Raw genomic sequence first — 17,500 nt, 5'->3', positions numbered from 1 at the left:
TTGGAGACACAGAAGTATTAAGAAAAATGGAAAAACTTAAAAAAAAGAAGTCGGATTAAAATTAAAACTAAGTAGATAAAAAAAACTATATTATTTTACTGAAATTTACAAATGCACAGAAAACAGATTACTAATAAATCAAACGACCAGATACGGAATGCTGACCGAGAATAAATATGAAATATTGGAAAATGACCAACGAATATAAACATATCCATATCTGGGACAAAAAAATAAATAAATAAAAAACTGACATGCCTCGGACATTACAAATACCAGGATTATATTAACCATTTAATAAAATTTCAGTAACGTTCAACATCGTAAAGAGATTACCTTCACTTCTGAGGCAATTTCTTTACGTTAATGTAACAAAGCAAGATTAAAAGATATTTCCATTTAGCCTCAAGATATGGAATTCTGTTTCAACTTCTGCTCTTGTTAAGTCTTACAGCCTTTTCCCCTTTTCATAAGCGGGTCTATAGTTTACTTCGGTGGTTCAATCAAGCTGTCAAAGTGCAACCTTGTCTATGTCCAGCTTTTAACATTGATTATTTTATTCGACGTCAGGACCGTACTGCACAAGGGCATTGATTCTGCCGTATTGTCGGTGTTCTAACTTGATCAATAAGTTTCATTGGCTATCTCGTTATGCTGAATTGAATTGAATATAGAATTTAGGTCAAAGGCCAAGCACTGGGACTGACTCTCTCTCTCTCTCTCTCTCTCTCTCTCTCTCTCTCTCTCTCTCTCTCTCTCTCTCTCTCTCTCTCTCTCTCTCTCATTATGCTGAATTCAATTGCACTGAATACAGATTTTAGGTCAAAGGCCAAGCACTGGGACCTCTCTCTCTCTTTCTCTCATATTCACGCTGAAGACCTATGAGATGGAAGATTGAAGTATTTAATCCAGGGGGCTTGTTCTTAACCTCTGCTCTTTAAAAAAAATTAATTTGGAAGAACTAGAAACCTGAACATCAAGTTATCTTCCCTCCACCCTCTGCCTGACCTTTCTTACCTGTGATTCAAAGGGTGAAATCTATATCAGGGAAAAAATTAGCACAATAAAAAATTAGATACACAACTAAATAAGAAATGACATACAGAAACACATGATGACATACGACAGGGAGATGAAAAAAAAAAACCTCACATGTACAAACACAAGACTATTAAACACACATACATACATGCGTCAAAACGGCAAACAAACAAACAAAAGACAAAACATGATGACATCCGACAGGGCGATGAAAAAAAAAAAAAACGTCACATGCACAAACACAAGACTATTAAACACACATACATGCGTCAAAACGACAAACAAACAAACAAAAGACAAAACAAAATAAATTTAACAAACAAACACGAAAAATAAACAAAGTTCTGAGCAACGTACAAGAGTTAAAACGGCAAAAAAAAGAAAAGAAAGAAAGAAAGAAAAGTTTTGGGTAGACGAAACTTTGTCAACTTCAACAACTCTTCCATTTTGTAAACAAACGGGCAAGTTGCTCTCAAAGTTACCGCAGACAGAGGTCACCTTTCGTCTTAAAGTTACTTTTCTCTTGGAAGATGTACATCGACCGCTGAATGATCAAAATTGAATTCTAATCGTATTTCATTTATGAAAAAAAAAAAACTAAAATAAAATGCTCGATACGTATAGGCAAGGTTTACCCTTTATTTTACATGTTAAAAACATATAATTACACACACATATATATATGGACTGACAAAAGTTCTCTTGAAAGTGTCTTACTGCATATACCAAAATTTAACCTTCAACCTAGTATAGTATCTCATGATTTTGACAATTTATGGCATATAACTGATATAGGCGGGTTCACTCTTGCTAACATTTTTACAAGGTTAGTCCAAAATTTATAAAGCTAATGAGACTCGCATTGTTATTACCTTTGATAAAGGTAATATGAGACTCATATTAATACCATTATTACACTGGTGGAAAAGTTAAGTATACATGAGTTTAACCAGACCACTGACCTGATTAACGGCTCTCCTAGGGCTGCCCGAAGGGTTGAATATTTTTTACCTGGTTAGGAACCAACTGGTTACTTATCAACGGAACTTACAACTGATTGTGAGATCCGAACCGCATTATATCGAGAAATGAATTACTAAATACCAGGAGTAAATTCCTCTGCTTCCACGTTGGCACAGCGGGGCTCGAACTCGCGCTACCAAATCGGTAGGCGAGCACGCAAACCACTCGTCCAACGAGGAATTTTATACTGGCGGGGAAAAACGACCGAAGACGGGATCACACAAACAATTATTTTCCCCGCACAAGTGCAAAATTGCGAGGTAATGTCACAGTGTCACTCCAGTCAGTAGTATTTTACCTTCATTACGGGAAAGAAAACAGCAGTCAGACGCAATCGTTGCAAAAGCTTTCGTTGCTACAATTTAAACTCCCGGTATTGCCGACTTGCTGCAACACTAGGCTGCAAAACGCTGCAACGGCAGATAACCATATGCCCCTTTGACACCAACTTTCCACTGAAGCTTACAAACACTTGTTGTCATTTTAGATTAAGCTGACCTTATGCCAGCACGGGCTCTTGCTCATAGAGCAGCCCGTAATTATAAAGACTTGAGAGGCTGTTTGTTGGCTTTGCTCCATTTGTTTAGGTTATCGAAAACAACAACGTTGGGATGACGCTTCTGTTAACATGATGCTTATTTTATATATATATATATATATATATATATATATATATATATATATATATATATATAGATATGTTATATGTATGTATGTATATGTGTGTATATATATAATACATATTATATATTATATATAATATATATATATATATATATACATAATATAATATATATATATATATATAGTATGTATTATGTATATATGTGTATATATATGATGTAGATTATATATATATATATACTATATATATATATATATACATATATACATATATATATATATATATAGATATATTATATATATATAATATATATCTATATAATATATATATATATATATATATATTTATGTACTTTATTGTAACCGCGACGTTTCAAGACATAAAAGTCCCGTCTTAAAGTTATAAAAAAAGATAAAATAAAAGTTAAAATTACAAACTCGGAATAAGAATTAAAAGTTAAAGAGTTATACAAATATCATAAAAGATAAGTACAAAATAGGGAGGAGTCATATGTAGGTAAGTATGTGTATTATGATAAATGTCACCCTAACAGAACCTTCACCCCGAAGTGAACTGTTGTCTTCGACAACACAAACACATAAAGCACACCCGTCAAGCACAAAGGCGGCATCCTGACACGAGCTTATGAGCACCAATTGAAGGCGGTGTGGCAGGAGCTAACATTCTCTGGCATCTTTTGCCATTTTGCAGAAGGCCTCTGCATCGAGTGAGTCGCCAATACGGAGGTTTAAACTGATGTCGCACAAGTCCATGACTTTCTGACATCATCGCAACGCATGCGACTGACTTCTATTTCGTCTTAAAATGTAAATAAAATATTGACGCGAGTGACGTTGTGGCATTACCTTGCAGTTTTGCAATATGCAGGCAAAATAATTATGTGTAGTCCCGTCTTCAATTTTACACCAATATAATAAAAATACTGATACAATTCATACTACCTTCAACAATTTCCTCTAAAATAAGAAAATATGGGACAGTAATTCTGCGTTTAGCAAAACTGGAGTGATAACCATTTTAGCAATTTTATGCCAATAAAGAAAATACATATGCACGATTGATACAGACTTTAGCCATTAAAAACCAATATAGGAAAAATATTGACAAGATCGATATTATTACCTTCTTCAATTTTGCCCTAACCTGGTAAAAATATTAGCGTAGTCGAAGCTGTATTTCACACAACGGGAGGCATTAAAGTGAAGGAAAAATTTCGGCTGGTTTAGGCAATACATCACATTCAAAATAATTTGTACTATTCTTCAGGTATCACCTTGGCTCTTTACTTTTGATTTTTCTCTATTCTACTGCGCGATTCGAGTTTGCTACTTTAATGGACAGCAGGGTTTATTCAGTAACGTTAATAAAAAAAAAATGACAGTAAAGCCAGCAATTATCTTCAAATCTATTACAATAATCCAAAGTTATTTACAGCAGTTAACTTTATAAAACCATAAAACCTAGTTAATTAAGGCAACAATGTATCTTCAAGTCTGTTCCAACAACCTAAAACTACTTCCTGCTTAAACAAGAAGCCAACCCCCCCCCCCCAAAAAAAAAAAAACACACACATACAAAAACTCAAACCTAAAAAAAAAACTCGTTTGCTGCTCTGCTGCCCGATGTCTCTGAAGACTCTATTTCAATCAATCAAGGAGAGAGGAGACGGGGAGGGATGAAGGGGGAAGGGGGGAGGAAGACGAAAAAGGGGGGAAAGGGTTGGATAGTGAAGGGAGGGGAGGGGGAGGGGGGGAATGGGCAGAGGGGAAAAGTGAGGGGACCTCGAGAGGGTCTGTGATTGTACAAGTGAATAATGATACTCTCGGGATCCACAAGAAGAGACAGACCCAACAGAGGTAGCATCAGCAGCACATGGCATTCTCTCTCTCTCTCTCTCTCTCTCTCTCTCTCTCTCTCATTGCGGAAACTTCTTCGCATACAAGTTCTCTCTCTCTCTCTCTCTCTCTCTCTCTTTCTCTCTCTCATTGCGGGAACTTCTTCACATACAAGCTCTCTCTTTCTCTCTCTCTCTCTCTCTCATTACGGGAACTTCTTCCCATACAAGCTCTCTCTCTCTCTCTCTCTCTCTCTCATTGCGGGAACTTCTTCACACACAAGCTCTCACTCTCTCTCTCTCTCTCTCATCGAGGGAACTTCTTCACTTACAAGATATGTGACACGAAGAATAAACTGCCAGTTGAAGCTAGAAGTTGTAAACGGCAACAGTGTGGAAGAGTTCAAAAGAAAGCTAGACAAAATCATTAGGACACTGTGAATGAACAGTAAAACCTGCTCCTACAGATAAGTGAGCACACGATATCTCCTCTGAGGATGGACTAACAATTCTTTGAGACATCCTAATCCTTGTAACTCTCTCTCTCTCTCTCTCTCTCTCTCTCTCTCTCCATGTTCTCCTCCTCACTGACGTAAAGCTGCATACGCGTTGCTGTAATCTTTAATAGTAAAACGACAATATTTCCTTGAATAACTGCGGATAATGAAGGTCAGCGGAAACCCACAGAAACTAATATCTTCTTTGAAACAAAAAAACATTAAATTATTAACACTGTAACAAGTCCGCCTGAGATATTCTGCTTGTATAAGCTTCCTGGAATTACGCGTCTTATTGTGACCCACTCACGATCGACTAAGACTCGTAGGATTTGTTGTCAAGAGTTAAAATAAAGTCTGGAAATGAGGTTCCTTCCTATTCCCATTCCCATCCTATTGCAGATGATCAAGGAAACTTCCTGCATTCTTCGGTGGTCAATAGTTGTAGTCTACTGATCAGATCTAACATTGCTTAACTTCACTGATCACAAGACCAGTAGTGTATCAGCCGTGCGAAAAACTAAACAAATAAATACATAAATAAATAAATACATACATACATAAATAAATAAATAAATAATAAATGAATAAGAATTAAAAAAGGAGGGAAAAACTACAGAATTAAGGAAGAACTATGTACAAATTTTATTTCTTTTAACTTTCAAGGCCACGAATTACGTCACAAAATAAAAACAAAAGATCACTGAAAGTTCCTTGCGAGACATCTGACACGATCTCTTAGGTTTACCGCCATGGCTTCACTCACTCACACTCACACACACACACACACACGTGCATGGAACTTGCTAAAGTAAATATATATATATAAATGTATGTTTACAAAATGATTAGTGGGATAGGCAAAGTTCGTACAAAAATAACGATTGAAAAGGTTGATCTCGAACCGAAGGAAGTTAGTGGCTACAATATTCTCAAAATGCACAATGTCATCTGGCTATACATATATATATATATATATATATATATATATATATATATATATATATATATATATTATATATAAAATAGGTGATGGATTCCACATAAGTCTTACTCGTCATCCAGTATATTCTCATGCGCAATTTAAATATTATAATGACACCGGAAATACCTGTCATCATTTTTTTTTACAAAGGAAAAACCATACGATAAAAGAGGAAGCCAGGAAAAAAATGTCTCTGATGAACACTTCGAGAACCGACAAAAAATTACAAGAATAATGGAAACTCCAAAAGGCTTTGGAAAAATCTGAAAATAGAAAAAGGAACTGGAAAAAAAGTAAGACATATTTCTACTTTTACGATGACTAAGCTTCGAGAGAATAATGCCCATCAGCTCTGCCCTAACTCCTACCCCTACCCCTACCCCCTCCCTTTAAAAGGAGAGGTAAAAGGCGAGGGGAGAGGCAGAGGAAGGGGGGGGGGGGGGAGAGGGGTGGTGGCTGCATGAAATGAGTGAAAGAGCGCTCTAACACCAGAGACAGTTGTGAAGTCTGGGCGCATCGGAACTGTCTAGCCAAATGCCAGCTTTATTAACTGACAAGATTGATGGCCGCATCCCTATCTGCACCATTATGTCCTCCCTCTTTTTTTTCTCCTCTCCCTTCCCTATGAGTTTCGCTCACGCCCACTTGAAAACAAACTGGACTTTCAACGCCAATTCCACGGCGAGCGGCTGGTGGCGATATAAGCTATATAGCTGACACAGGCGACTTGGCGGTGGTGGACGATCTGTGGCGTCCACTCGAGCGAAACAATCTGGAACGAGTAGGTGATGATTCGCCCCTTTTTCCTAATGCTTTTTTTCTTTCTTATTCAACTCTTTTGTTTCTTTTTACATCGTCTTTCATTCTTCGAGGAATGGACGTCCAGCCTTTGTATTCGTAATTGACGAACTTGTATTGTTGAATTTTTTCTTTGTCAAATAAACATCAGAGTGCGAAGAGATTTTCCCGATGAGGAGGAGGAGGAGGAGGAACCCGCATTCATTCACAGCTCCGAATTCATTCGTATTCATCGGGCGATTCCATCTCGAGATGAATAGGTCTGATGACGCAACAGTACTCATAAACAAGCGCGGGATCGAAGTTATGACCGTCCAATACATGGAGGGAGACGCCATTTGCATACGTCAACTATCATAAATTCAATGAAGTCCAAAAGACTTCTTCAACTTCGTAGGTTGTGCTTTTAAGAGATCGAAAAAATCGTCGGCATTTAGCGCGAGCAAGTTGGTTTGCCTCAATCATTCCTCCTATATTGCAAATGTTCATTTGTAAATGCTCTTAAAATGTAAATACCGATTTGCTGCCAACTGACGTTTCTTTATAAATTTCTTCTTCTTTTTCTTTTCTCTCTCTCCTCTTATCACAATTAGTATGCTGGTCTACAGATGCTTGCCTTGAAAGTTGATAGGTATTTATGCGTTGCCCCATTATACCTATTTATGTTGATAAATGATAGAAATACATCCTTCCTTTACTTTCTCTTTTAAATATGGCTAACCACCGTGTACCCTTGAGTGGAAACACGTTTAATAATAATCAATGCTACTACTACTAATAATAATAATAATAATAACAAAATAATAGTAATAATACGAGCTTACAAAACGGAGGACTTCAGCCACAAAACCAGACAAGCAGGTCTGCCCACTCTCTTTTGTTCAATAACCTTAATTCTCACGTGATAGCAAGCAGGTCTGCCCCATTTTCAATCCCTCACCAAAAAAAATAATAATAAATAATAAAATAAAAGCAAACGAAGCATTAAATAAAAAAATTCAAAAATCAAATTCAAAAATCCTGTGTAAACTAAACAGAACCCTACTTAAAAATAAAAAAAATAAGCATTGCGAAAGATAAACGACTATAAAATATAAAAAAAAAAAATAAGAACAATCCCACGTAATTCTTCGCAGAAGTGAAAGAGAGGGCGTGACTCCCACATACGTCCAGATGGATCGTTCTTCCATCAGATATACATAAATCCAGCTGAAAGGTCCACTCCCCAATTATCACTTATTCATTTATTCATAAGCTTTAGTTTCCCCTCGGAAAGACAGAAATATACTGGTCTAATATAAACTTTTACCTAACATTCTGCTTTTATTGATTCATTCATTTTTTTCACCATTGACCGTTTTTCATTTCGGTTCTCAAAAGTTAGATCACCATCATGTCCTTTTCTCTGGACCCAACTGAGACTGATATATACCCATATACAGCTGGGTCGACTGGTAGGCAGTTGGCGGGTCATAAAATACTTACCTTGCTAATTCAACTCTTCTTTTGTACCACATATCTTTTAAGCATATATGGATGTGTGTGTGTGTGTGTGCCACTCATAACCAAAGGTGAAATAATAACATACGGGTGCGGGTTCCGACCGGTTTCGACAGTATTTGAAGCCATGTGCAAATTGTCAATGTGATTATAATCAACAGTGTGTATTATATCTGTATGTCAGTGCGTGTGCATGAAACAAAGTGATATACACTTAATCCTTTTACTGAGAGAGAGAGAGAGAGAGAGAATAAATTAACAATGAGAGGGAAAGCGTCCGCGTGCGCGCTCGAGAGAGAGAGAGAGAGAGAGAGAGAGAGACATCATCCTTATCCAGGGATTGAAACAGATTAGCTAATCCGTTTCATCCTTTCATCCCTCCCCTCCTCGTCCAATCCCCAGAGAGCAACTTCGCCCCACCACCCCACCCCCCTACATTACCCCGGTGCATAAACAAAACATCAATCACGATCACGCACAGCAAAGATAGATTATAAAGTCGCTGGACCTTAATGAAGTTCGGAATTGGGTGTTCCTTCGCCGGGGGGAGGGGGGGGGTGTTAGGCAAAGGCGGCTAGATTATACGTCAACTGCATTGTTCGCTACGTCAAGATCCTGACGGAATCGAATGCGATGAACTTACGGTAAATATAATGACTTATTCAATTGTAATTCTGACAGATTCACGTGTTGGATTCTCACGGTGAAGATTCTGACGGAATCAAACACGATAAACTTTCGTTGATAATTCTGATATAATCAAATGTAACGAGATTACATTCACTGTAATAATCTTACGGTACAGATTCTGACAGAATCAAATGTAATAATCTTTCGGTACAGATTCTGACAGAATCAAATGTAATAATCTTTCGGTACAGATTCTGACAGAATCAACTGTAATAATCTTTCGGTACAGATTCGGACGGAATTAAGCGTAATAATCTTACGGTACAGATTCTGGCAGAACCAAATGTAATAAAGTTACGGTAAAAATTCTGACAGAATTAAATATAATGAACTTATTGCTAAGTCTGGGAAGACTCAAAGTAAAAAACTGAAAAAGTGAAAATTAAAATGTCATATACAAAAATGCAGGAGGGCCACTTCATTCTAGAGATTTGAGTTTGTTTTTTTTTTTTTTTTTTTGTCAAAGCTCTACACTTCTTTACGATTATTTAAAACTACAGATACTTCCTGACATCTTAGATCACCATCAAGGTGAAGTTGTGACTGACTGAAAGCAGCCATTTGCTTGGACCTGCAAAATAGGCACATAGAAGTTTAAAAGTTAGTAAATAAAGTGCATTGAGAAAAAATGTGGTTTCTGTTCACTAGAAGACATACATTTCAACAGAGTAAGTTTTTTTTGTGAATTTAATTTCTTAAATGAATACACACTTCCGCGTATCTCTAAGTACACACACACACACACACACACAGTACATATATATATATATATATATATATATATATATATATATATATATATATATATATATATATATGCATTAAGCAACACATGTCCTTTAATATCCAATTCGATCTAACTGAATGAATATATTTTCATACTAATTCCGAGGTAGAGCAAATTGGATATTAAAAGACATTTGTAGCTTAATGCATGTATATATGAATCACAGTGATTGATAAAAATTCATATATATATATATATATATATATATATATAATATATATATATATATACACATGGTGAGTGTATTTAAATTATTCATAAATAAGAACAGCTATATACTACTACTCCGACACATCCAAATTACATCTACTATGCAGTGCAACCTCACATACTACCACGAGATTAGGTAACGGTACCTACCGAGCAGATCTAACGAACGAGACCCTAATTCGATAACCAATTACGCGGCGCAAAAATAAATAAAAGTTTCCACTTTAATTCATTCCCACCTCAAAATTCCTAGAGAGAGAGAGAGAGAGAGAGAGAGAGAGAGAGAGACCCTCTAATTGTCAACTAACAAGATTGAAAAGCGCGCGCAATAAACAAAAGGACAAAACACGGGTCTTTAATTCAATTCCCTGCGAAACTGTAGCACGCTTTTTTTTTTTTTTTTTTTTGTAATGTAGTGTTACTGATGCTGACGTTCCTAAGAGGAAGAGAGTTTAGAATTTGATACTTTCGTGGAGCATTTGTCAAAAAAGAGCGCGATGAATAGGACATTTTTGGTTATAATGTGTTATGTGGATTTGTAATTTTCTTGTGTAATTAACTCCATTTCATTACTCTCTCTCGCTCTCTCTATCTATGTGACACTTGGGAATTCGATTCATTAAAGGCCGTCTTATCAGATTTATAGCCACTCATGGATGAATCTTGATTAATAATATTTAAACAAAAAATAATATTATAATATTAAGGATATTAATAATTATATTAATAATGTCGCAATACCATGGGACACCAGAGTTGAAGAGAAAGAGAGGGAAAGAATGGATAAGTATCAAGACCTGAAAATAGAAATAAGATGGATATGGGATATGCCAGTGGAAATTGTACCCATAATCATAGGAGCACTAGGCACGATCCCAAGATCCCTGAAAAGGAATCTGGAAAAACTAGAGGCTGAAGTAGCTCCAGGACTCATGCAGAAGAGTGTGATCTTAGAAACGGCGCACATAGTAAGAAAAGTGATGGACTCCTAAGGAGGCAGGATGCAACCCGGAACCCCACACTATAAAAACCACCCAGTCGAATTGGAGGACAGTGATAGACCAATATATTATACATATATATATATATATATATATATATTATATATATATTATATATATATAATAAAATAATAATAATAATAAATAATAATAATAATAATAATAATAACAACAACAACAGTAGCAGTAGTAGTTATTATTCTCATCATTAATAGAGAAAGCTTTGTTTATTTTATTTTTTATACACATATTTTTACAGAAGAGTAATTTAGTCCCTGCTATTATCTTCAGTGTCCTTGCGATATCATAAGGACTGAAAAAAATTGCACATATAAAAAGAAAATAAATCAAATTTCATTTAACTTTTATTCATCTTCAAATATAATTATAATAATGACGATTACCTTTGTTATTGGAATCACTGCCTTCCAGAACAACAACATAAGAACAACAACGAATACCACGACAGCTACAACAAGAGAAACAACAAAAACGGCAACATAATATACTCCGGTACTCTTATCAATCCAGGCACGCAAATATTCGTGGTTCCTCGTGATAAAGGGCTTCCAAATAAACTCGAGTACCCTAAATCATCAGTTCGATCATTATAACGTTCGTCCCGTTGCACGACACAAACCACCATGTGATGCAGCTATAAAAAGGAGGAGAAAACAATTACGAGACCTAATTACACGAAAAATGTCAAATAAAAAAAGGGAAAGCGATAGTGAAGAGGAAAATGGCTTCTGGTTTATACAGTATTTGTCAACAGATTCTTAACCTTATCTTTTAATCCAGTTGTTATGTGGCTTCCACGTCTGTGTGTGTGCGCGCGCGCGTGAGAGAGAGAGAGAGAGAGAGAGAGAGAGAGCGAAGTAACATATGATCGAAGTGGGGTAAAGTACATGATGAACATGAAATTAGACAGTACCCTGTCGTGGGTACTGGGAGTGGGAGCCCGGGAAGAGAGAGAGAGAGAGAGAGAGAGAGAGAGAGAGAGAGAGAGAGAGAGAGGTCAGGAACGTAGGAACGTAAGATGCTAGAAATTCTTCCATCCATTTACCCCGCGTGGAGCCGGCGCGGGTGGCGTGGTAGGGAGGGCGGGGGATCATTCAACCCATGCTTAATCCCCTCCCCCCCCCCGTCCCCACAAACCCCTCATTAGAGGAATGGCACCGATCATGACTCTTCTTCTTCTTCTTCTTCTCATCTGTCATCTCCCATTGGGGAAGAGCGCCTCCTCACGCGAGGAATGGACTTTCTTAAGTCGTTTCAATTATTATGTGATCTGTATCCCGACTCCCACCCACCCCCCCAACGGATGGACTTTTTGTCCTCCCAAGAATGGGCTTTGAATCCTACAAAGGCGTACTTTGTATTCCCCTTCCCAAGAGTGGATATCGTATCCCCCTCTCCCCCGTTTTAGTAGCAATAATCAATCATCGTATTCCCCATGAATAAACTTCCTCCTACGAGATGAATTTGTATCCCTTCTGTGGACTTATAAGTCCTCCCACGTTTGGATTTTAGGCCACCTTAAAATGGACTTGGTATCCCCAAACAGGACGGGCTCTGTATCACCCAGTGGGTGAACTTTGCAACCCCGTTAATAATTAATTGGTATCCCCAAAGGATGTACATTGTATTTCTCAAGCAAATGATTTTGTATTCCTCGACGGGATGGACTAAACATTCCACATTGCAGTCATGGGATGCAGATTTCAAATTCCCCATTCGAAAGTCCAGGGACAACGGATTTCAAATTCCACATTCCAAAGTCCATGTCATGGGAACGCGGATATCTAATTAATTTCCTCATTTCCAAAGAAATCATGGGATGCGAATTTCAAAATTCCTCTCATATCGTTCCAAAGTCCCATGGGATGTGGATTTTTCAAATAGCCTCATAAGTTCCAGTAAAAGTCATGTGACTCGGATTTATTTTCTAATTCCACCCTCATTCCATTTTTCTCATCTATGCGGATGCGGTGATTTCTATTCCTCATTTCAAAGTCATGGGACGCGGATTTCTAATTCCCCATTCGAAAGTCATGGGACGCGGATTTCTAATTCCTCATTCCACAGTCATGGGACACGCATTTCTAATTCCACATTCGAAAGTCCAGGGACGCGGATTTCTAATACCAATTCCAAAGTTCAATGGTAAGGGACGGGATCTTTCTAATTCCTCATTTACCAAAGTCATTGGACAGGGATTTCAAATTACCTCATTCCAAAGTCATGGGATGCGAATTCTAATTCCTCATTTCCAAAGAATCATGGAGGCCTGGGATTTCTAATTCCTCCATTCCCAAAGTCATGGGACAGCGGATTTAAAAACTTCCTCATTCCAAAGTCATGGGGACACGCATTTCATAATTCCCCATGTTCGAAAGGTCACTGGGACGCGGATTTCTAATTCCTCATTCCAAAGTCATAGGACACGAAATTTCAAATTCCCCAAATTCTAGGTCCAGGGAACGGCGGATTTCTTTAAAATTCTCATTCCAAGTCATGGGACGCGGATATAATTCCTCATTCCCAAAGTCAGGGAGCGGATTTCAAAATTCCTCATTCCAAAGTCATGGGACGCGGATTTCAAATTCCTCATTCCAAAGTCCATGGGACGCGGATTTCTAAATCACTCATTCCAAAGTTATGGGGAGCGTGGATTCGGGAATTCCTAATTCTAAATTCATGACGGTGGTTTAAAATTCAAATCATTCCAAATTCAGGGACACGGATTCAAATCATTTGAAAATCCAGGGACGTGGATTTCAAATTCCTCATCCAAATTCATGGGACAGGATTTCAATTCTCCATTCCAAAAGTCATGGGACCGGGGGATTTCAAAATTCCCATTCCTAAGTCTGGGAGGGATTTCTAATTCCTCATTCCAAAGTCATGGAACACGCATTTCCAAATTCCCCCATTCAAAAGTCATGGGACGCAGATTTCTAATTCCTCATTCCAAAAAGTCATGGGACGCGGAATTTACAATTTCTCAGTCCAAAGTCATGGGATGCGGATTTCAAATTCCTCATTCCAAAGTCATGGGACACACATTTGAAATTCCCCATTCGAAAGTCCTAGGGAACCAGCAGATTTCTAATTCCTTTCTTAATTCCCATTAACGCACTTCCATTTGGAAAGTCATGGGACGCGGATTTCTAATTCCTCATTCCAAAAAGTCCATGGGACGCGGATTTTCTAATTCCTTATTCCCAAAAGTCATGGGACGCAAGATTTTCTAATTCCTCATTCCCAAAGTCATGGACAAACGCATTTCAAATTCCTTCATTCCAAAGGTCATGGGAACGCAGACTTCGAATTCCTCATTCCAAAGTCTAGGGACGCGGATTTCTAATTCCTCATTCCAAAGTCATGGGACACGGATTTCTAATTCCTCATTCCAAAGTCATGGGACGCGGATTTCAAATTCCTCATTCCAAAGTCATGGGACGCGGATTTCAAATTCCTCATTCCAAAGTCATGGGACACACATTTCAAATTCCTCATTCCAAAGTCATGGGACGCGGACTTCAAATTCCTCATTCCAAAGTCTAGGAACACGGATTTCTAATTCCTCATTCCAAAGTCATGGGACGCGGATTTCTAATTCCCCATTCCAAAGTCATGGGACGTGGATTTCAAATTCCTCATTCCAAAGTCATGGGACGCGGACTTCCAAATTCCTTATTGCAAAGTCTAGGGACGGCGGAATTTCCTAATTCCTCATTCCAAAGTCATGGGAACGCGGATTTTCCCTAAATTTCCTCAATTCCAAATTCATGGGAACGCAGATTTCAAATTCCCCGAATTCCAAAGTCATGGGACGCGGGATTTTCAAAAGAAATTCCTCATTTCCAAATTCATTAAGGACGCGGGGGATTTCAAAATTCCCTTATTCGCCAAAGTCATGGGAACGTTGGGATTCTTTCAAATTTCCTCATTCCAAAGGTTCATGGGACGCGGATATTTCAAATTCCTTATTCCAAATCCAAATTTCAAGGGACGCCAGATTTTCAAATTCCCTTATATTCCAAAAAGTCCATGGGACCACGCATTTCAAATTCCTCATTCCAAAGTCATGGGACGCGGATTTCAAATTCCTCATTCCAAAGTCATGGGACGCGGATTTCAAATTCCTCATTCCAAAGTCATGGGACACGCATTTCAAATTCCCCATTCGAAAGTCCAGGGACGCGGATTTCAAATTCCTCATTCCAAAGTCATGGGACGCGGATTTCAAATTCCTCATTCCAAAGTCATGGGATGCGGATTTCAAATTCCTCATTCCAAAGTCATGGGACGCGGATTTCAAATTCCTCATTCCAAAAGTCAGTTGACGGGGATTTAAAATTCCTCATTCCAGTCATGGGCGTGGACTCAAATTCCTCATTCCAAAGTCTAGGGACGCAGATTTCTAAATTCCTCATTCCTAAAGTTTCATGTTGGGACGCAGATTTCACATTCCTATTCCACAACAGGACGTGATTTCAAACTTCTTCATTCCACAAAAGCAGGACGCCGGAATTTCTAATTATCCTTATTCCAGAATATCATCGGGCACCGCTTCAAGATTCAAATCCATATTCCAAATCATGGACACCACTTTCAAATCCTCATGCCAAATCATGGATCCGGATCAAAATCCTTATCCAAAGTCATGGAGTGGTTCTAATCCTCATTCAAAGATCATGGACAGTCGCATTTCAAATTCCATCGATCCCAGGAGCGGATTTTCCCAATTCCTTATTCAAAGATTCCATGCAAACTGCCGGATTACAATCTCCTCATTCCAAAGGGTCATCGGGATTGCGGATTCAAAATCTTCCCAAATTCCAAAGCAAGGACCGGGGAATTTAAAAATTCCCATTCCAAAAGTCAGTGACGGGATTAAAAATTCCCATATCTCAAGCATGGTGACAGTGGACTTCAAATTCCTTCATCCAACGGCTCTTTTAAGGACCGCAGAAAAATTGTCTTTAATCCTGTCCAATTCCAAAGTGCATGGGACCAAGAAATGTCCAATTCCCTCGTCCGGAATCTCAATGGGAACGCCGGATTTCAAATTTCCTTAAAATTCCACCCCAAAGTCATTTGGGCACCAAAGCACATTCAAATTCTCCCATTCGGGGAAACGTCCAGATATCGCGGATCTTCAACCTTCCTCATTCCAAAATTTCCCCCATGGGTAATTCACCCGAATTGTCAAAAATTCCCATCCAAACCAAAAGTCATGGAACATGGAATTCCAAATTCTTCCATTCCCAAAGTCAATGGAACAAACGGCTTTCGTAAAAATTTCCCCCAACCGAAAGTTTCCAGGGAAAAATGCGGACTTTCCAAGGATTCCCATCCAAAGTCATGGGACATCGATTTCAAATTCCCTCACCAACAGCCATCGGAACACGCTTTCCTAAATTCGCCCCATATCGTTCAAGTTCCAAAGGGATTCCAGAATTGGGCAAAATCCATTCCCAAATTCCCCATTCTCGAAGCCCAGGGAAGCAGATTTCTAATTCCTCATGTCCAGGTTCCATGGGAAACCGCAAATCATCCTCATTCAAAGTTCATCCACGCAGATTTCTTAAATTCTCCATTATCCAAAGTCCATGAACACGCCATCAAATTGTTCCTCCATTCCGAAAGTCCAGGACACGTATCGAAATTCCTCATTCCGAAGTCGTGAGACGCGGATTTCAAATTCCCCATTCGAAAGTCCGGGAGGGAGGTGGATTTTCAAATTCCTCATTCCAAAGTCATGGGACGCAGATTTCAAATTCCTCATTCCAAAGTCATGGGACGCGGATTTCAAATTCCTCATTCCAAAGTCATGGGACGCGGATTTCAATTCCTCATTCCCCCAAAGTCATGGGACGGCAGATTTCAAATTCCTCATTCAAGTCATGACTCCAGATTTCAAATTCCTCATTCCAAAGTCATGGGACGCAGATTTCCGCACAAAGATAAACGTTCGCCGAAGAAACTACAGTGTGATTTCTTTTCTCGCTGAGCGCCAAGAAATATATATATATATATATATATATATATATATATATATATACTATATATACTATATATAATATATATATATATATATATATATATATATATATATATACTATATATATATATATATATTATATATATATATATATATATAATATATACTATATATATATATATATATATTTGCCCGTTATTTGTTTCTGGTGTAATTGGTTTCTTGCTGATTTTTCCTTTCCTTGAAAATCTTCTCGATAGTATAATTTTTCAGTCATTTTCAATTTTAAAGGAAAGCAACTTCATATTAAATGTCTTAATACTTGACCATTCTAATCCTTTTTATTTCACTGAAGAGTTAATTTCTGAAGCTTCATTTCTTGAGAAGCTCAATTCATAGTAATTACTTCGTGAGTTACTTAAATACTTTTCCGAGAGTTTACCTATCAATATTGTTCAATCTTATTCAAAATTTC

General features: G+C 37.8%; 1 protein-coding gene across 1 annotated transcript in view; it reads right to left on the bottom strand.

The window, feature by feature from the left end:
• The window catches only part of LOC135199413 (metalloprotease TIKI1-like), a 549,902-nt gene that overhangs the window by 296,541 nt on the left and 235,861 nt on the right, over positions 1-17,500 (bottom strand).

Source organism: Macrobrachium nipponense, chromosome 23 (genome assembly GCF_015104395.2).
Source record: "Macrobrachium nipponense isolate FS-2020 chromosome 23, ASM1510439v2, whole genome shotgun sequence".
In the NCBI taxonomy this organism is placed as follows: Eukaryota; Metazoa; Arthropoda; class Malacostraca; order Decapoda; family Palaemonidae; genus Macrobrachium; species Macrobrachium nipponense.
This window is presented reverse-complemented; position numbering and strand designations above follow the sequence as displayed.